Raw genomic sequence first — 22111 nt, forward strand, 5'->3', positions numbered from 1 at the left:
CTGACACACTCCTCACCATCCTGAAACTTTAATAGCAATTTATGAGCCATTCAGGTGACTTCTAGTGCGCAGCATTTCTAATTATAATCACGATTTCTTTCTCATTTACACTATTCTACTTTTCCTTTTAATATTCGCTGGTTTTATTATATATCACAATAAAAGTTATATTTTAATATAAGATTGTGTGCACCACTATAGGGCATTTCGAACCCTTTCTCTTCCTCTCATCTCTGTATTATACCCACCTGCTTTGAAATATCCAGCCTCAGTTTCAGTCTCAGTCTAAGGACTACAGCCGAACGGTTACGGCATTTCACAGCAGGGGGAAGCCGCGTATGAAACATTGAATGAAGGGTTAACTTGAGCTGCACCGGTGACATATGCAGCTAAATACTGACGGATTGGTACCGTGTCCGGCATTTCTGCATTACACATACCTGTTTGGAATATCTCGCTTTAGTTCACGGGCAATGAATGAAGCCTCACAACTTGCGGCCATGTCCCATGTCTCTGACAGAAGCAGCCCTAACCTGTAATTGATTATATATGCAGCTTGGGTCTGCTGTACCATATATATCCAATTGGCAGCCCTAATTTGGGCAACATTACTCTAAAGAACGCTGCCTGCGTTTTATAACTACATCAACTCTAAGTAACTCCATTTATGGGTTCATTATACACCTTGCACTACTAATCTCTCCTTCCTAGCTTTCACTTGTCTCCTGCTGGTGAATTTGGATCCTGCAATGCCAGTGGTAACAGGATCCATCTAACACCAGGTACAGGGTGACGAAGTGACGCTGAATCTTTTTTTCTATCAGCCCGGCAATCACCCTTACTCTCACCCAGTATCCGCTCTATGAAGATATTGGGCAGCAGATGAGGGAGACGGCATCTCGGACTGTACTATTCTCTATGGACACAACTGTGCTATATAGATATGTGATGTTATCACAAGACACACTCTGCATATGGTCTAAATTAACAGTGCATTTATTACAGCAATAGCTTACCATACAGTGACAAAAATTGATGAAGTTCACTGCTGGTTATTTACTATTGCACCTATTACAGGGGTACCCCAGAACATTGAACTAATTGATGATTGACTTGCTAATGTGCATTATTTATGAAACTGCCAGTATGCTATTTAGAACAAGTAAGACTGCAGTTCAATGGTTCAGTATGATACCTCTTCTCTGTGATACTTTATGATTCAGCACAGTTTCTCATGCCCTTAGGGCTATACTCTGTGTATGCACTGTTCATTTTGAATGTTTTGACCTGCCGAGGTATTAAGAAGTATTGCTATGCAAATTTCCCATGTCGGATAGCCCTTTATGTCCATCATAATTATGCTAACGGATATGATACATGCTAACTAAGTGAATAAGTTCACATTAGGAAAATAACTGGGTTGCAGCAGAACTGCGGAATTCAAACTTCTTGAAAATATTCCATGTATGCATCTTTTGTAGGAATTATTTGATCACATATGGTAGAGGTAGTGAAAACTGGCCCATATTGGGGGCAGAATTAGAGACATTTGAATACCGGGTAATTTACCAAAAAGTTCTCATGTGTACTTGTTAGTACTTGACAGGAGGAATTGTCCGTGTTTAAACCAGCAGGTTTGTGAAATTATTCATGCAGGCAGAGTGGAACAACCAGTGTTATCATGAGAAATATACAGAGCCGGCCCTAACCAATATGATGCCCTAGGCAAGATTTTGGCTGGTGCCCCCTAGCACCACCACTGGTTCTGCCTCTGACCTTGCACATCTTTCCCAGCACCATTACCCCTCACCCATAGCAGTCCTTGTACCCCCTATATTTTAAATAGGAACAGTTCGCACATTTGACGCACAGCCCAAAAAGGGGCATCTTCCTGCTGGGAAGGGACATGGCCACACAATAGTAACCCCAATTCCAATTACGCCACACAGTACTGCAACTTTATTCACATTTTATCTTGCGATAGTGTCCATAATTCATATTGCATCCCACAGTAGTATCACTTTACCTTATAAACGTTACTCCTCACAGTAGAGCCCCTTATTCACATTACATCACACTGAATTGCTCCTTATTCACATTACACCACATCTTATTGCTCTTTATTCACATTAGACGACACAGTAGTGCCCTTTCTATTTGCAACGCCACATAGTAGAGCACCTTATACACATAATGCCACACATTAGTAATGCATTTATACACAATTCCACACTGTAATGCCCCTTACACATATGAGACACATTAGTGTCCTTATAAACATAATGCACCTTACACATTATGACAACCTTTATTAATGCCCTTTTACACATAATGACACACATAGTGCCCCCTACACATTTGCTGCACATTATTAGTGCCCCTATACACATAATGACACACACATTAGCACCCTGTTACACATATGCCACATATTATTAATGCCCTTATACACTTAATGACACACATAGTGGCCCTTTACACATATGTTGCACATTAGTAATGCATTTTTACATGACACACATAATGCTCCTTACACATATTCTGAACACTACTGCACAACCAACCCACCTACATGCACACAGCACTCACACTACCACTAACACTGTGACCTCTGCCTCTGCTTGGATACAGATATGTCCTCACAAATCTTGCATCAATGCTAACGTCGGGCACTTATTTTTATGAAAATGCATCTTATTTGCATTGCTATGTGGCTAGGATGCACAAGCAGCTTCTGCTGATTAAACTGATATGCAGCATGCCAATATACCGTGTGAGACTGTGGCTGTATCTGCATATGAAATGCTACATACAGAATATAGGCATGTAGCATATCATTTTAATCAGCAGAAGCTGATGATGCCCAATGGCATATCAAATGCCCTAGGCAATTGCCTAGTTTGCCTATGCCTATGGCCGGCTCTGGAAATATAATCTATGGTTATAGACAGCAGAACGAAATCATTCTGATACACTGGTTTAGAAACTTGCTAAAAAATTATACAAGCCAGAAATGTTACAAATTTGACACATGTGTTTAGGAACTTGCTGAAGAATGATACAAGTCAAGAATGCAACACGTTTTGGATACAGGCTTTATGTCACAAGTGCACTGAGCTGAAAATATAGCTGGAATTGAATCATGACTGTCTAAGGTATAGATTTAGAATACATTTGATCAGTTTACTGATAATAATATCAAATGTTTGTTATGCTGCATTCAGATCGCAAATGCCGGATCCTACCCGGTAAGAGAAACATACCGGGTCGGTTGCCATAGCAGCGGAGGGCGCAGCAGCAGCAGGGGCGGGGGTGGAGGCGGCACTGGGAGATGAGCTCATCTCCTGCGCCGCCTCTCCCTATGCTGTGAATGGGAGCCGCGTCGCATCGGAACGGCTCCCATTCACACTGCGCCTGACCCGGTAATCAACCCGCTAATAACCCTCCTTTTTTACCGGGTTGAATTACCGGGTCAGGCGACCCGCTAATTCTGAAAAGGAGCTTTCACATCGCACACTGACCCGTTTCGACACTGCAATATGCCGTGTCGTTACCGGGTTTTTAGTGCGATGTGAAAGGGGTATTATTGGCTGCGATTCATAAACATATTGAAATTTATGAATGATTCTGCGTTATTAACAATTTAAATCATGAATAAATTTCGTAATTATTTAACTCTGTATTATCAGGCATGAATTATTGGTCTGTATTCGAGATACAGATGGTTATATCCTGATTATATTGATTGATCTTTTCACCACATATATAACATTGGTCTAATTTAAGACATAGATATATTTTTTCACAGGGGATGCAATAGAATTTATGCATTCACAGAGTGGCATACACATATAGGTTTATGCCACTCAAAGTACCCCTTTTATTTTAGGAGGAATAATTAAAGGTTACGTTTTAAACTATTATAACCAGGGCGGTGCAAGGTCTCTATGCACCCTAGGCAAAGCTTCAACCCCGGTGCTCCCTAACCTGCAACCCCCCTGCAGGAGGTGCAGCAGTGCTATGAGGAGCAGCCGTGGGGGTGCCCCTCGGGAGCCATAGTTACATCCGCCTCCTATGTGCCTTCTCATGACTTGATGTTACTCATGTTGGCACAGAGGAAGCACTGAGACACTATGTGGTACAGCCTGATAGTGGTGGCTGCACTTGATTAGACCTGCAGCAGCAGCCAGCGCAGTGTAAAAGGTGGTGGCCGCATACAGAGACATCCTTCAGTTTTTTGCTAGATGAATTCAGTGGCGCCCTCCAGGAGCTGGTGCCGCTAGGCAGCTGCCTAAAGCTGCCTAATAGTAGAGCCGGCCCTGATTATAACCATATCATATCGATTTATACATAAAATTTTGTTATAAAAGAGTGCTCCAAAAAGCAATCTACTTTTTGTGTTGCCCCTTTGCAACAAACATATTGTCCCATGCTGGGGCTCAGTTAATGTCTACTCCCCATGGAAAGTCCTGTGCAGCAAATAATCAATCACTTCCACACAAACAACGGATGATCAGAGCTTTTGCAGAAATGTGGCTCCTGGTCCATGGGGAGGGGCCAGGCAGTCAGCCACCTGGAAGTGCATGGTAAGCTGGAGCCGGCCCTAGTGATGTGCCCTTGATGTGCCCTGGAGCTGGCTCATAGGCAGTCAGCAGTGACCTGGGCTGCAGGGTTGGATTGGCCCACAGAGGTAAAGGGGAAACCCACAGTTGGCCCCATTGCCTCTAGGGATTAGGTTCCAGACTGTGCACTTCAGTTATACATTGTACATATGTTACCTTTTACTGCACAGGATTATGGTGTATTCTCTACAGTGCATTGTTGCTATTAATCTGGTACATTATTATGCATGCACTAGTAATAGTTACTATATATATATATATTGTGACAAGGATCACACAGCGGGGACTTAGATGAACACTTTTGGTGTTTATTTTGCACAGCAGGTCACCACATAGCAAGTTGATTCCATACAGTCGGTGTTACAGGCAGTAGCATACAGGTACTCACAGCATAGCAGACTCTTGATAGGCTCCAGTGGTCCCTAGTCTAACCCACACACCCCGGCCTATCACTCGGGTAGCTATTCCACTGTCGAGAGCAAGGTGACTCTGCCCTGGAAACCCTTATATCAGGAAATCCCAGGTGCTGCTGATCACACACCTGGGATTCTGTTACTGCTTCCAAAACCTGGTCTGGATCCTCCACATTACTTTCACATGGAAACATGCTGTCTCTGCCACACTCCTCCCCCCTTAGCTTTAACCGCCCTGGTGAAGCTACACTATTTTCAGGCGAGCTCTCTGCCTCACCCACCCCCACCTGTGTCATCCGCCCAGGTACACAGCCTTCCACCACCTTCCAGAGGTCACCAACCTCGCCTTCTTCCTACTCCCATAGCTTCATCATAGGGTTGCTTGGAGGATCAGGACCTACAAACCTCCTGGTAAGGGCATTGGCATTGAGGTGCTGTTACCCCGGACGATACCTCACCTCAAACTTAAATGGCTGCAAAGCCAAAAACCAACAGGTCACACGAGCATTCACCTCTTTGTTTGTATGCATCCACTGTAAGGGTGCATGGTCTGTGACCAACAAAAACTCTCGTCCCAATAAATAATACCTTAATGACTTAACTGCCCATTTAATGGCCAAGCACTCCTGCTCCACAGTTGAATACCTCCGCTCCCTGGGCAATAATTTACGGCTAAGATAGAGGATGGGCTTCTCCTCTCCATCTACCTCCTCTCCATCTACCTCCTAATACTGTCCCAGAGGCATCCGTTTGCAACACAAATTGCTTTTTAAAGTCAGGAGCTTGTAAGACAGGCTCAGTGCACAAAGCTCATCTTAAATCTTGCCAAGCAGTTTCCACTGGTCCAGACCACGTTATCTTGTCTGGGAATTGTTTTTTAAGACATTCGGTTAGTAGAGCCATTCTACCGGCGAAATCTCTAATGAACCTGCGATAATATCTGACCAAACCGAGAAATGTTCTAAGTTGTGATTTACATTTAGGTCTGGACCAGGTGAGGACTGCTCCTACCTTACTAGGTTGAGGTTTAACCTGTCCTCTGCCCACAATGAACCCCAAATACTTGGCCTCAATCATACCAATGGCACATTTCTCGGGGTTGGCGGGAAACCCGTGTGCCCATAGAGACTGTAAAACGGCTTCTACCTTTGGTAGGTGTGACTCCCAATCAGAGCTGAAAATAAATAATGATGTCATCTAAATATGCAGCCGCATATTCCCTATGGGGCCGCAGCAACTTATTCATAGCTCTCTGGAAGGTTGCTGGGGCACCCTGTAAACCAAATGGGAGCATTTTATATTGGAATAAGCCTTCTGGGGTAGAGAAGGCTGTTTTTGCCTTAGCAGATTCTGTTAACGGAATCTGCCAATAACCTTTTGTCAAGTGTAGTGAGATACTGACTATTGTCTAAATTTTCTACTAACTCATCCAACCAGGGCATAGGGTAGGAATCAAACCGGGACACTTGATTTAATTTACGGAAGTCATTGCAGAACCTTAAGGCACCTGAAAGCTTCGGTTGTAGGACAATTGGATTATTCCACTCACTGGTGGATTCCTCAATAACCCCTAGGGGTAACATCTCTTCCACCTCCTGCTTTACTGCTGCCCGCTTCGCTTCTGGTATGCGATATGGCCTCTGTTTAATGACCACCCCGAAAGGAGTCACCACATCATGTTGGAAAATCTGTGTCTTTCCCGGAATGGCAGAAAACACATCTTGGTAGCGTTTCACCAAGTTCACCACTTCCCGTTTCTATTCAGGAGTAAGCTTGACTTCCATGGGTACCTGGCATTCTGAAATCTTTTTAGCTACCAAAGTGGGCCGATTGGCAGTTTCCTTCCAGGGTTTTAACAGGTTTACATGGTAGACTTGTACCTCCCTCCTTCTACCCTCCTGTCGGACCCTGTAATTGACCGGTCCCACTGCTTCAATGATCTCATAGGGCCCCCGCCATTGTGCATACATCTTGCTTTCTGTGGTGGGAATACTTTATCTCCTGGATTAAAGGACCGGTTAACTGAGGTGATGTCATACCTCTGTTTCTGACATTGTTGGGCCCTTTCCATGTGTTCATTCAGTAGTGGCGCAATCTGCCTTAGACGGACGTATAACTGGGCCGCAAACTGAATGACGTTAGGGTCTTTGCATGGTTGTTCTTCCCACCCTTATTTTAAGAGATCTAGAATTCCTCTGGGCTGTCTCCCAATGAGGAGCTCAAAGGGACTAAACCCTGTAGAGGATTGGGGTACCTCTCTGACTGCAAACATCAAGTAAGGTAGGAGCAGATCCCAATCTCGTTTTTCTTGTGTCACTGCCCTCTTTATCATTTGCTTAAGGGCTTTATCAAATCTTTCTACCAGGCCATCTGTCTGCGGGTGGTACACCGAGATGGTAATCCTGTCTACGCTTAGCAACCAACATAAATCTTTCATGAGTTTAGACACGAAAGGTGTACCTTGATCCGTTAAGACCTCTTTCGGTATTCCTAACCGGGTATACATGGTTAGTAGTTCTCTGGCAATAGTGCTAGATTTCATATTGCGCAGGGGTATAGCCTCTGGGTACCTGGTGGCATAATCAACTACCACCAATATGTATTGGTGCCCTCGAGCAGATTTTTCCACTGGCCCTATCAGATCCATACCAATCTGCTCAAAAGGTACGGAAATGATAGGGAGGGGTACCAGTGGAGCTCTAAACTCTGGCTGTGGGGCCGTTCTTTGGCAGACTGGGCATTCCTGACAATACCTCTTAGCGGAAGCATAGATGCCGGGCCAAAAGAACCTTAACTGGATGCGTTGGAGTGTTTTCTCCTACCATAAATGGCCACCCCACAAATGCGTATGGACAGCTTCTAACACCAACTGCTCCAGTTTTCGGGGAACCAAGAGCTGATCTACCCTTTTCCCTTGTAAAGTAGCGACACGATATAGCAAGTTATTTTTCAAAACAAAATATGGTACACCCTTTGATGGTAAAGCATCCTGCTGTTAACTACTTTAACAGTCTCAAAGACGTGTACCAAATTGCTGTCATCGTGTTGATCTCTCCCAAAGTCCTGCAGTGATATCTTCTCACCAACTGGGTTCCAATGGGCCTCGGACTCAGTTTCTTGGGGTGGTTTGGGACTGGCAGCCTCTCTGACGGATGCTAAACTTTGGTAGTCTCTGGTCTCTGGCTCCTGAGTTGTTTAGGTGGTTGACGGTTTGTTGGTAGCATGCCAGGTAACCAGCTCCTGTAGCAACGGAAAGTCCCGGCCCAGGATCAACAGATACGGGGGTCTGAAGGTCATCGCTGCTACCACCTTTAACGACCGACCTTGAACGGTCAGGGGTAAGTAGACCCATGGGCACTCCTCCACATCGCCATGGACGCACAACACCCTGACAGGAGGCTGGACCTTGTCTGCTCCCGGAGGAACCACGTTGGCTGCGACAATGGTGAACTCACTGCTGGTTTCTACCAGGGCCCGAATCTCCCGGTTTTCCACCTGTACCTGCACCCGGAACAGGGAGGACTCTGCTTGGGATACCCCCGCCGCCGCCATGCTGACCAACGGCCGAGCCATTTTCCTTGCGCTGCAATCCATTGGCTCGCCCTGTTTCAGGCAGTCCCGCCGCACATAAACAGGCTTGCCGCACTCAAAGCACACCAAGGGAGGTGAAGCCTTTGGTTTAACTACTGGGACCTGAGATCTGGGTTTGGGTGTTGGCCCGTATCCTGACCTGGCTTTATTCAGCTTTCCCAGCATCAGGTGCCGCTCAATCACCACTGCCAACTCCTCAAATGTCTGGGGGTCAGCTTGAAGGGCCCACTGCTGCACCGAGCGGTCTAACACCCGTATAGCCTGGTCCAGTGCAATTACTTCCACAATCTGTAGTGCAGAGTTTTTATCTGGCTGCAACCAGGCCCTTGCCAGTCGGGCTAGTTTGGCCAGCTGAATCCTGGGAGGCTCAGAGCCCTCGAGCCACCAGTCATGGAATTCTTGAGCTTTGCTGGGCCCAGTCACTCCAATCCTATCCAGTATAGCCTTTTTCAGGCCAGGATAGGAGCGTTCCTCAGCCACAGTCATGTCCCCATGCGCCCGCTGGGCCTCCCCTGTTAAACAGGGAGCCAGCCTATCAGACCGCTCTTCCGCAGGCCATCCCAAGCGCTTGGCCGTGCGCTCAAAACGTGCAAAGGAATGCCTCTATATCATCTGCTGGGGTGAGCTTTGGTAGCCTTTCCCGCTCTGGCTCAGATTTTTTAAGCGCTTTTAACTCATCGCACAACATTTGAATTTGAGTTTGCTGTTTTTCATGTAACATCTGAATCTGGGCTGGTTGCCCCTAATGTAACATTTGAATCTGGGTTTGTTGCCCAGCTGCAAGTTCAGCAAAGTGTTTTAGTAACTCCTCCATTTTGCCCAGCTCGGCCCCTTTAAGGACAAATCTAGGAGGTTTAATATAATGTGCCAGGCTTATCAAACAGTCCAAACCGACACCCGCCTGTTTTGCTGGCTATTTAACAAATAACAGCAAACGGTCTGCCCAGAGCCGGCCCTAACCAATATGATGCCCTAGGCAAGATTTTGGCTGCTGCCCCCTAGCACCACCGCTGGTTCTGCCTCTGACCTTGCACCTCTTTCCCAGCACCATCACCCCTCACCCATAGCAGTCCTTGTACCCCCTATATTTTAAATAGGAACAGTTCACACATTTGACGCACAGCCCAAAAAGGGGCATCTTCTTGCTGGGAAGGGGCATGGCCACACAATAGTAACCCCAATTCCAATTATGCCACACAGTACTGCAACTTTATTCACATTTTATCTTGCGATAGTGTTCATAATTCATATTACATCTTACAGTAGTATCCCTTTACCTTATAAACGTTACTCCTTACAGTAGAGCCCCTTATTCACATTACATCACACTGAATTGCTCCTTATTCACATTACACCACACCTTATTGCTCTTTATTCACATTAGACGACACAGTAGTGCCCTTTCTATATGCAACGCCACATAGTAGAGCACCTTATACACATAATGCCACACATTAGTAATGCATTTATACACAATTCCACACAGTAATGCTCCTTACGCATGAGACACATTAATGTCCTTATGAACATAATGCGCCTTACACATTATGACAACCTTTATTAATGCCCTTTTACACATAATGTCCCTTACACATATGCCGCACATTATTAATGCCCTTATACACATAATGACACACATAGTGCCCCCTACACATTTGCTGCACATTAGTGCCCCTATACACATAATGACACACATACAATAGTACCCTGTTACACATATGCCACACATTATTAATGCCCTTATACACATAATGACACACATAGTTGCCCTTTACACATATGTTGCACATTATTAATGCATTTTTACATGACACACATGCTCCTTACACATATTCCAAACACTACTGCACAACCAACCCACTCACATGCACACAGCACTCACACTTCCACTAACACTGTGACCTCTGCCTCTGCTTGGATACAAATCTTGCATCAATGCATCTTATTTGCATTGCTATGTGGCTAGGATGCACAAGCAGCTTCTGCTGATTAAACTGATATGCAGCATGCCTATATACTGTGTGAGACTGTGGCTGTATCTACATATGAAATGCTACATACAGAATATAGGCATGCTGCATATCATTTTAATCAGCAGAAGCTGCTGATGCCCCTAGGCATATCAAATGCCCTAGGCAATTGCCTAGTTTGCCTATGCCTATGGCCGGCTCTTGGTCTGCCTATAATGCTATGGCCCTTTAAGGGTGCTACTTGCACTGCATAACCAGAGGGGAAGAAAAGAGAAAGGAAAAACTTGCAGTTTAAACACCGGTATGCTTACCGACAGTTTCTGCTGTACACCGTGTCCTTGCTCGCATTCTCCACCACTTGTGACAAAGATCACACACACAGGGAGCTGCGGGCACGCTATTTTATTCTCCCTCCAGGGGGGTCGTGGACCCCCACGAGGGAGAAAAAGTGTCGGTATGCCGGCTGTCGGGATTCCGGCGCCAGTATACTGTGCGCCGGGATCCCGACAGTCAGCATACTGAAGACCACCTATATATATATATATATATATATATATATACACTATATAAATATATATATATATATTTATCAAGGGGAAGAGCCCATGTCCTCTTTTATGGTTAGTCAAATCTCTGTAGTGGCTGGCCACATGCCTAAGCATGGGCCCCTCACTACCACTGCATTTCCCCGATGGGCTTTTCTTGCCCCAGCCCGACACTGCTGCACCATCTACTACCAATTCTCCTTGACCTCTCTGCTGCTTTTGAGACAGTGGACCACCCTCTCCTGCAAATCCTTCACTCCCTTGGTCTGCATGATACTGCCCCCTCCTGGCTGTCCCCCTACCTCTCTGACCATTCCTTCTCTGTCTCCTCTCATGGCTCCACCTCCTCCCCACTTCCACTAACTGTAGGTGTCCCCCAGGGCTCTGTCTTGGTCCTTTCCTTTTCTCTCTCTATACATCCTCTTTAGGAGAACTCATTAGCTCTTTTGACTTACAATATCATCTATATGCTGATGATACTCAAATCTACCTTTCCTCCCCTGATCTCTCTCTTGCTCTTCTCACTCGTGTATCCAACTGTCTCTCTGCTATCTCCTCTTGGATGTCCCAGCGCTTTCTTAAACGTAACATGTCTAAGACTGAGCTGATCATCTGCCCCCCCCCACCCCCCCCCCATCCCACACAACCTCAACTCCCACAATTTTGTTATCTATAGATGGCACTACTGTTTCCTCTAGCTCCCAAGTGCGCTGTCTTGGAGTAATCCTTGACTCCTCCCTCTCCTTCAAACCACACATTCAGCACCTATCACAAACCTGTCATTTTCATCTCAAAAATATTTCCAGCATCAGACCATTTCTCACCCAGGATGCCACTGAAACCCTTATCCACTCAGTGGTCATCTACATACTGGACTATTGTAATCTCCTCCTGACTGGTATCCCTAACACATACATCTCTGTACTCCAATGTATCCTCAGTGCTGCTGCCCGGATTATCTTTCTCACCAAACACACTACATTCACCTCCCCTCTCTTACTAGCCCTACACTGGCTCCCCTTCAGAATCCATTTCAAGCTTCTCACACTCACTTACAAAGCCCTCACCTACTCCTCTTCCAGTTACATCTCTGACCTTATCTCCCTTTACACTCCCGCCCATCCTCTTCGCTCTGCTAATGCACGCCACCTTTCCTGCCTTCTGATTTTCTCCTCTCACTCTTACCTCCAAGATTTTTCACGTGCAGCTCCCTTTTTCTGAAATTCTGTACCTCTCCCCCTCAGATTCTCCACCTCTCTACAAAACTTCAAATAGGCTCTCAAGACACACTTCTTCACCAAACTCTGCCGTCTCTCATCTTAAGCCTTCTGTAGCCCATGCTTACTTTCTACCCAGTCTGTGTCACCCCTGTTTGTGTGCACCTCCCCTTTAGAATGTAAGCTCTCATGAGCAGGGTCCTCTTCCCTCATGTTCTTTTGCAGTACGTCTCTTATTAACCTATCTTTTCAATACTCCCTTTGATGGCACCAAATCCCTCGGTTTTCTGCCACCCAGATCCTTATTTCAGTGCTGTTTACTGATGCAGCTATGTTTATATACCCTCTACTTGTCCTATATTGTATTGAACTGTAAGTCACTGTCTTCACGTTTTGCTTATTTGTTTACTCTGTAATTGGGCGCTGCAGATCCCATGTGGTGCCATATAAATAAATTATAATAATACACAAAAATAACAAAATCACCACTTTATCCTTTGGTGCTGTTGGTGGAATAGATAACACTTTCAAAATTCCACCTCCTCAAATGTTCCTCCAGGCAGCAGCTTTCTTACAGCTTCCAAGCACGCTCAAAAACAGAAGGAAAAAAATCTCACAGTGTATCTTGGTATGTAGACAATAACACATTTACTGCAGCGGCATCAGCCAATCATGATCCTACTTCTTCCTTCAATGGACTTTCAATGTTCGTCCGTTGTATATGTGGGATAAAGGAAAAGCTTCCACTGGTGTAATACAATCTTTTTAATAGATTTCAGAAAGCAAAACAGTATTTAAAATGAACTCTCACCCGGTCATGTGGTCTACCCAACAAAAGAAGTAGACAAATGCACATAGGTTTTTAACAGTATCACAGGCGTCCCCAGGATATGCACTATACCGTCTGACCACGAGAGAGCTTCATAAAACAGTCCTCAACCAATGCGTTTCGATATCAAAGTATCTTCCTCAAGGCATGGGGAGGAAGTGCCTTAGACTGCTTTTTATACCCAGTCTATCTAATTCACAGTACTGTAGGTCCTAATTCCAGACATGGAATCACTATCCAATTCTAAACCTATCCTTTTTCCACATATATTCCAGTCCATTTAATCCACTTCTGTTCCTATTGAAATCTCCTAATGCCGCCTTTCCCACCGTTTACCGCGGGACCGTGTCACTTTTGGCCACGTCACTTCCGGTTTGGCGTCATTTCCGGTGTTACGTCATTTCCGATTCCGCGTCACTTCTGATCCGGAAGTCGGAGGTCCGTGCTCCTTTACACTCCTCATTTTCTATTCGAATTCAGGATACTCAAAATTAGATGATAATATCTCCCATACTGTACTTCCGTTTCCTGTATATTAGTTGACAGGCATCCATTTAGAACATTCATGAATAGGTTCATTCTCATCGAGAAATGTCCTTAAAGCTGGCGGCGGCCATTTTGGAGATGACATTTCCCTTTAAGTCCATTATGTACATCCATTTTTAAGTAGATCAATTTCTAAATAATAAAAAACATATTAGTGGACACAATAAAAACTTGACTATAACAATACATATTTAAATTTCCTCACACCGTAATTTCTATAACCCACAGTATAGAGAAATATATAGGAACAATCTTATATTGGTGTAATAAATACTAATTCATCATTATCAGCAGATTTATTTTATTTATTTAAATGATGTACTAAGCCTTTGAGAGTGATAAAGTGGAGATGGATAAACTACTAATCAACCGGCTCCTAACTGATTGGCTAGTACTTTATTTCTCTCCACTTTATATTTCTACAAGCAAGGCTTAGTCCATAGACCCCCCTAGATCCTAGATCTATACCTCTTCTGCTTCAGTAAAAATCCTATCCCACATATGAATTCCCCACACACCATGTTAACAACACTCCAGATCTGGCCAAATTAAATAAAAATGAACAAAGAAGATTCTATAAATGGAAAGTACAAAAACAGTGCGTGCTGCTAGGCCACATCCTGAATTTAGACTGTATGTAGGAAGGGATAGTATGCACCAGTGGCGGTACTAGTGAGTGGTGGACCCAGGTGCAACAATATGCTTTGGGTTCCCACTCCTGGTCCCAATCCCAAAATAGAGACACTTCATGCATGCCCGCAAAAAGTGGCATTGCTTTGGGACACACAGGGTATCAGCATTTATTCATGTTCAATGTAAAATAGTCTTGAATTAAATCAGAATAATCAGGACCTATATATACTACAGACAGTATTCCTACAGATGTGTCCTCTTATATCTTTGCCCACAATGCGAAAGCATGGCGTAGCGTATGGTAGCGGGAGCATGCATAACAACGCTCCCACTACCTCAATGCAGCACATCCAGCAGAAGGCAGAGGATGGAGCAGGCAACGTTGCTCCTGCTACCTGTAAAGGTAAGGGGAGCTGGTGGGAGTCAAACAACACAGGCAGCGGGAAACTATATTGCCCTCACTACTCTGTGCAGTAAAGCAGCCGTCACAGCACTATGGTGTGATACGGTATACCGGTAGATGGGATGCTGGCTGTCAATATCCCGACAGCGGCATCCCACACAGCAGAATGCCAGCAGCAGTGCAAACCCTAAGAGTCTCCTTGTGGGCTCGCTGTGCTCGCCACAGGTTCTATTCCCACTCTATGGGTGTCATAGACTCCCACATGTGGGTATAGCCCTGGTGCGCCGAAATTCTGGCTGTCGGCATTGTCAGCTGTCAGGATTTCGGCATCGGTATACTGAACCCTGGGATCCCGTCAGCCTACATTTTAACTACATTCCTAGCACTATATATAAACAAACAGCACTCAGGATCCATATGAAAAAGTACAAAATATCATAATTTTGGACCAATGTTTCAAGGTCATATTACAGCCTTTTTGTCAGGTTGTAATGACCTTGAAACTTTGGTTCTTAAACAAACATTTTTACTTCTTCATATGGACCCTGAGTGCCATTTGATCTTGTCAGTGGCGGAACTACCGCCAGTGCAGGCAGTGCCTTGCACTGGGGCCCGCCACTGTTCAGGGGCCCAAAGCAGAGCGGCATGTAATGAGTCAAACTGACTCATTACATGCCGCCTGGCTGCCGCTGTGTGCCGCCGAGGAGAGGAGCGCACCGATTACGGGGGGGGGGGGAGAAGGAGGAGGAGGGAGCCGCAGCAGCACTGTGTAATTGGTGGAGGCGCTGCTGCTGCTGGCCCTCTCCTTCACCATAGGCTGCCCTCCACCGCTGTGAATGCTGGGATGCGCTTCCCAGCAGCTGAGGGCAGCCTATGGTGAAGGAGAGGGACAGCAGCAGCAGCGCCTCCACCAATTACAATGCACTGCTGCGACTCCCGAGTCCCCCTGAGCCAGCGGAAACAGTAAGTATAATCTATTCTATCTATCTATCTATCATCTATTCTGTTTGCTGTAATGTGTAAAAAAGGGGACGCTGTTTGCCGTAATGTCTAAAAAAGGGGATGCTGTCTGCCGTAATGTGTAAAAAAAGGGGACGCTGTCTGCTGTAATGTATAAAAAGGGGACGCTGTTTGCCGTAATGTCTAAAAAAGGGGATGCTGTCTGCCGTAAAGTGTAAAAAGGGGACGCTGTCTGCTGTAATGTATAAAAAGGGGACGCTGTCTGCCGTAATGTGTAAAAAGGGGATGCTGTCTGCCGTAATGTGTAAAAAAGGGGACACTGTCTGCCGTAATGTGTAAAAAAGGGACGCTGTCTGCCGTAATGTGTAAAAAGGGGACTCTGTCTGCTGTATTGTATAAAAAGGGGATGCTGTCTGCCGTAATGTGTAAAAAAGGGAACGCTGTCTGCCGTAATGTGTGATAAAGGGACGCTGTCTGCTGTAATGTATAAAAAGGGGACGCTGTCTGCCGTAATGTGTAAAAAAAAGGGGATGCTGTCTGCCGTAATGTGTAATAAAGGGACGCTGTCTGCCGTAATGTGTAAAAAAAGGGGACTCTGCCGTAATGTGTAAAAAGCGGACGCTGTCTGCCGTAATGTGTAAAAATGGGGACGCTGTCTGCCGTAATGTGTAAAAAAGGGGACACTGTCTGCCGTAATGTGTAAAAAAGGGGACGCTGTCTGCCGTAATGTGTAAAAAAGGGGATGCTGTCTGCCGTAATGTGTAAAAAGGTGATGCTGTCTGCCGTAATGTGTAATAAAAGGACGCTGTCTGCCGTAATGTGTAAAAAAAGGGGACTCTGTCTGCCGTAATGTGTAAAAAGAGGACGCTGTCTGCCGTAATGTGTAAAAAAGGGACACTGTCTTCCGTAATGTGTAAAAAAGGGACACTGTCTGCCGTAATGTGTAAAAAAGGGGACGCTGTCTGCTGTAATGTGTAAAAAAGGGGACGCTGTCTGCAGTAATGTGTAAAATAGGACGCTGTCTGCCATGTGTAAAAAGGGACGCTGTCTGCCATAATGTGTAAAAATGGGACGCTGCCTGCTGTAATGTGTAAAAAAGGGGACGCTGTCTGTCGTAATGTGTAAAAGGTTGACGCTGTCTGCCGTAATGTGTAAAAAGGAGAATCTATCCACCGTAAGGTGTAAAAGGGGCTCTACTTGGTGTAGTGGTGCTACCGTGCGGCGCGCACTGCCCCTGTTTTACATGGAGTAGGGGGGGCTCCGATTCCGTTTCTTGCACACAGCGCTAAAATGTCTAATTACTCACTGTTGCTAGGTATCCATTTCCCTGGCCCTGAGCAGGTCCCCCTCACCAGATCCTCTCCTGGGGTGAGGGGGTGGACTTGGATGGGATGAGGGGGGCCTAAAGCATTTTGTCGCACATGGGCCCACCGCTCGCTAGTTCCGCCACTGGTTCTTGTATTATTTTTACATACTTTGCTAATTGGTATCAAGGGTAATTGTATTAATATCTATCTATCTATCTATCTATCTATCTATCTATCTATCTATCTATCTATCTATCTATCAAGAAAGAGTTTGGGCTTGTGTTTTGAGGAAGGTCACTCTCAGTGACCAAAACGTAGACTGAAACGTCGACCGTCACTATGTCTATTGTTATGTGAGTAATAAACTCTCTCTAATCTTACTGCAAAGTCCTTGGTGACATACAGTATATATACTGTATATAAAGGCGAAAGCCCTCATTCACTCATTGAATTACTCATCACTAATTCTCTTACTTCCTGATATGTTAGGAAGCTGAAATTTAACATAGGTATTCTTCAGGTGGGAAATAGGAAAACTATGTAATTAGAATTTTAATAAACCTCCCCTAATTGGATGAAAAGGGGGTTGAAATAATTATGTCATTACCATTGCATGGCCTGCTGTGCATGAATGATAACTACCAAACGGACAATCAGATCAAAAATTGGACTGCACTTTTTACCATATTTGCTACGGGTGCACCTCGGGTAACGCCAAGAACCATGGATTAATAATTACTTATATGAACATGTCTCATATTTACATCTCTATAGAATTACCAAATTAATAACACTCATGAACAATGTGAAAATCAGAAACTCCAGCTTATATATATATATATATATATATATTAAAGATGAGCTGGCCCACCTGACACAGCTCAGATCTCTCTGCCTGCCCCAGATCCCTACCCGAGGCAAAGACACGACATTACGCTCTTGGATCTTGCTGTTTTGCTTCGGGCACTAATTTGCAAAGCCCCCCTGAATACAATGGGATTACCATTGGTTGGCTGAAAGAGCTGTCTGTCATAGCTCTCAGCCAATCAGGGGTAACCCATTGACTTTGAAAAAAGAAAGTGCCACGGCTGCAGCCCATCCTCCAACAGATACTCTGCCGCCACTCCCACTGTTAATGCTGCTGGTACCCCTAAACTGAGGAAACAGCACTAACACCCCTGCACTGCCGACACTCTCACAGTGAGGACACCGCTGACACCGCTGTAAACCTGAATTAAGGACACTGATGGCACCCCCGCACTGCTGCCCCCCTACACTGATGGCACCATCAGCAACCCACACTGCTGACACTACTGGAACCTCTGCACTGCCAACACCAATGGCATGCCTGTTCTGCTGACACTGACGGCACCCCTGTAGGCACACCTACACTGACAAAGCAAGCATGTTGACACTGCCAGTGACCCCACACTGAGGACACCGTCAGCAACCCCACACTGCTGACGCCCACACACTGAGGACACCATCGGTGCCCCCACACTGCCGAAAACCACTTTCAACTCGGAATGAAGGACACTGACGGTGCTCATGCACTGCTGCCCCCCTGCACTGAGGACACAGTCAGGACTGCCAAGACCAATGGCATTTCCGCAGCAATAATCTCCTTGAAGCTGAGCCTGCCCATCTCCTGCCACTAAGGTGATAAACGGCCAGTCCCCTCTCCTTCTGCCGCAGACCTTTCTTCTAATAACACTGCAGTTGTATAAAAGATCTGCAGCACCAGGGAAGTACTGCAGTATACATTACTAGCCTTTATTTTTTTTCTACTTTTTTGTTAAATTAAACACTAACCGGACCCTCTGCCTCTCCCTGCTGCCATTGCCTCCTGCTGTCACCCACTGTCTTTCCTTGTCACCCACTGCCTTTCCCTCTCACTCACCGTCACCCTCTGATTCCCCCTGCCTCTGCCTCTCCCTGCTGCCATTGCCTCCTGCTGTCACCCACTGTCTTTCCTTGTCACCCACTGCCTTTCCCTCTCACTCACCGTCACCCTCTGATTCCCCCTGCGACCATTGCCTCCTACTGTCACCCACTGCCTGTCCCTGTGACCCACTACCTTTCCCTCTCATTCTATGCCACCCTTGCCGCCTGCCTCTCCCTGTCAACCACTGCCTTTCACTCTCACTCTCTACCACCCTCTTTCTCTCCCTGTCATCAGTTGCATCCTGCTGTCACCTACTGCCTCTCTTTGTCACCCACTACCTTTCCTTCTCACTCTGACACCCTTTGCCTCTCCCTGCTACCATTGCCTCCTACTGTCACCCACTGCCTCTCTCCATCTACTTCCTTTACTGCTGTCACCCTCAGCCTCCTCCTGCCTTCCACTGCCCCCTGCTGTCACCCTCTCCATCTCCTTGTCACATTCTGCCATTCATTGCCTCCCCTTGTCACCAAGCTGCCATGCATTATTCTCCCTATTGCCAAATTCAAATTAATAATAATAATTTTATTTATATAGCACTCAGTCTCCAAACTTACTCAAGGCAGTTACCAGAATTAACATACTGTAATATAGTACAGAAACAATGAATAACAGAAAAGCTTTTCATAAAATACAGAGAGCATGGAGATATTAAAGGGACAATTATGGAAATGGTTGAGTAAACAGGAAAGTCTTGAGCTCATTTCTGAAGGATTCTAGAGTGGGGGTATCTCAAACTGTACAGGGAAGTGAGTTCCACAGAGTTGGGACTCGACCCCCAGATGAAGTACGGGATATTCTATATACTACTAATAGTCCTTCATCTACAGATCAGAGTAATCAAGTGGGACAATATGGAAACAGAAACTGCTTCAGGGCCCTGGTCATGTAGTGCTTGAAAGTCAGCAAGCCAATCTTGAAGACAATTTACCATTTTACCTGCAGCCAGTGGAGTGAGTAGTGAATGTGTGTTATGTGGCTGTAACAGGGCTAGTTGTTAACAGCCTGGCAGCTGCATTTTGTACCAGCTGTAAGCGGTGCAATTCTTTTGCTTGGAGACCAAGGTAGAGGGCATTGCAGTTATCTAATCGAGATGCTACAAATGCATGTATGACTTTTGGCAGATCTTCAGTGGGAATTTAGTGCTTGATTCTGGCTATGTTCCTCAGATGAAAGAATGAGGATTTGGTTGTGGCTGATATCTGATGTTTAAGTGTCAAGCAACCATCCAGGATGACATCAAGATACAGCACATGACCAGTGGCTTGTAATTCAGAATCCCAAAGCGTAAGTCCAGTTGATTGGCTATGCTACAGTCTTGTCCTTTGATATGTATAGTTTGGCTATGTATAGTTTGGATATGTATAGTTTGGAGCAGAGAAGAGAAAGGGGTGGACATGATAAAAACTTTCAAATATATCAAGGGTTTTAACAAAGTCCAGGGAAACATTCTTCAAATTAAGAGAAGCAATAGGACACGCATTGAGACTGGAGCGAGGTAGATTCAGGGGAGATTTGAGAAAAAATTACTTCACAGAAAGGGTAGTGGACAAGTGGAATAGCCTCCCATCAGAGGGGCTAAAGCAGGGTACACACAGAGAGATCTGTGCTTATTTTCAAAGCAATCTTACAAGATTGCTTTTAAATTAAGCATGGATCTCTCCGTGTGTATGCCCCTTAGCGAAAAGGATGCACGGCCCCGTGTGTTGCTATCGCCGGTTCTGCAGGCACAATCTAGTGAGGTCGCTCACTTCACTGCTGTGTGAAGTGAGCGGCTCCCCGTTCCCCCCTCCGCTCAACACACATCACACAAAGTGCTGAGCGGGGGGGGGGGGGGGGGGCGGGGGGGGGGGGAGATGTGTGCTGAGCAGTCTGTGACAAATTGCTCAGCACACATCTCTACCGTGTGTACCCCCTTAAGACAGTACAGCAATTTAAACATGCATGGGATAGACATAAGGATGTCCTTACAAAGAAATAAGGATCAAATAAGGTTTGAGGTAAAAATATGTTAAAAAAAGGGGCATACTAGAACAATTTGTGGACATTAAATTAGCCCTGAAAATGGGTGCGAAAAATTGGGGTAGCCTCAAATTTTTCATTTTTTTCCTACATTTTTTAGCTTGGGACTGTTCAATTATAGCTCGTTCTTTGCACCCATGAAATTTGCTGTTTTTAAGTGAAAACACATAGAATCCATGATAAGTTCATGTACCTATGTTTTTTCATTGCCTGCTATCCTGAAAACGGTGTTATGTGGACTACAGTGTGCTATGGGCTACCTGGTGGTTCTTGGTGACAGTCACGCAATTACCCTTGCCCTCCTTCAAAGCTAGGCTTCTCCAATAGCAGCTGCCTTTCCAGGGTGAATTAGATCCACCCCGTACTCAGATGCCCCCAGGTTTTATGTATGGATAAGGTGACTATTGGAGGCTGGGCAAGAGTAAATTGCAAATGGTGAGACATTCACTGAACACCACCTAGGTACCACTGCACTAGACACAGGCAGAGAGAAAAAACTGAATGTACATGACTGCAACAATGCACAGGTTGGAATATAATCTTAACACAATCAATAGGTACATGCAACAATGCACAGGGTGTTATTAGCAACAAGACTGTATATACATGCAACAACGCACAGGGTGTTATTTAGCAACAAGACTGTATATGCATGCAACAATGCACAGGATAATATAAATAATTAATAAATGCAAGGAAAGAATCTGTGTGGAGTTCCACACAAAACCTGAATTCAAGGAGAGCTTGCTCCAATAAGGAAAGTGAACAAGGCAAGGTATCTGAATTTCAGGAGTTCTCAGAGCTGACTGGTTCACCATGTAGCAGGAAACAGGAACTATCACCAGCGTTTTGGCAGAGAACTGAGAGGGAATACAAGTGGGCCATTGCCCAATCACAACCTGATTAAATAACTAAGTACAGCTGCCCTGCTGCACGTCCTAACAGAAACTAAGCAAGGGGAAACGCCGTCTGCTTCTGGCATCCCCATTGCCTAGGGGTATGGAGGCTCCCAGCGCCCGGCGTCAGCCTGTTGCTAGGTGCCGGGCAGGGATCAGAAGACCTTGTGTCCAGCATCTGCCTGTTGCTAGGCGTTGGGCAGGGGTCAGCGGGA

At 45.4% G+C, this 22111-nt stretch overlaps 1 long non-coding RNA gene across 2 annotated transcripts in view; it reads right to left on the reverse strand.

Moving 5' to 3' along the window:
* Nucleotides 1-13105: 13105 nt before the first annotated feature.
* Nucleotides 13106-22111, reverse strand: part of LOC134945129 (uncharacterized) — a 155256-nt gene continuing 146250 nt past the window's right edge. For both annotated transcript variants that reach the window (XR_010182048.1, XR_010182049.1), the window contains exon 3: nt 13106-13865. This is a non-coding gene — a long non-coding RNA (uncharacterized LOC134945129). The remainder of the gene's footprint in view (nt 13866-22111) is intronic.

Source organism: Pseudophryne corroboree, chromosome 7, assembly GCF_028390025.1.
Source record: "Pseudophryne corroboree isolate aPseCor3 chromosome 7, aPseCor3.hap2, whole genome shotgun sequence".
NCBI classification, from domain to species: domain Eukaryota; kingdom Metazoa; phylum Chordata; class Amphibia; order Anura; family Myobatrachidae; genus Pseudophryne; species Pseudophryne corroboree.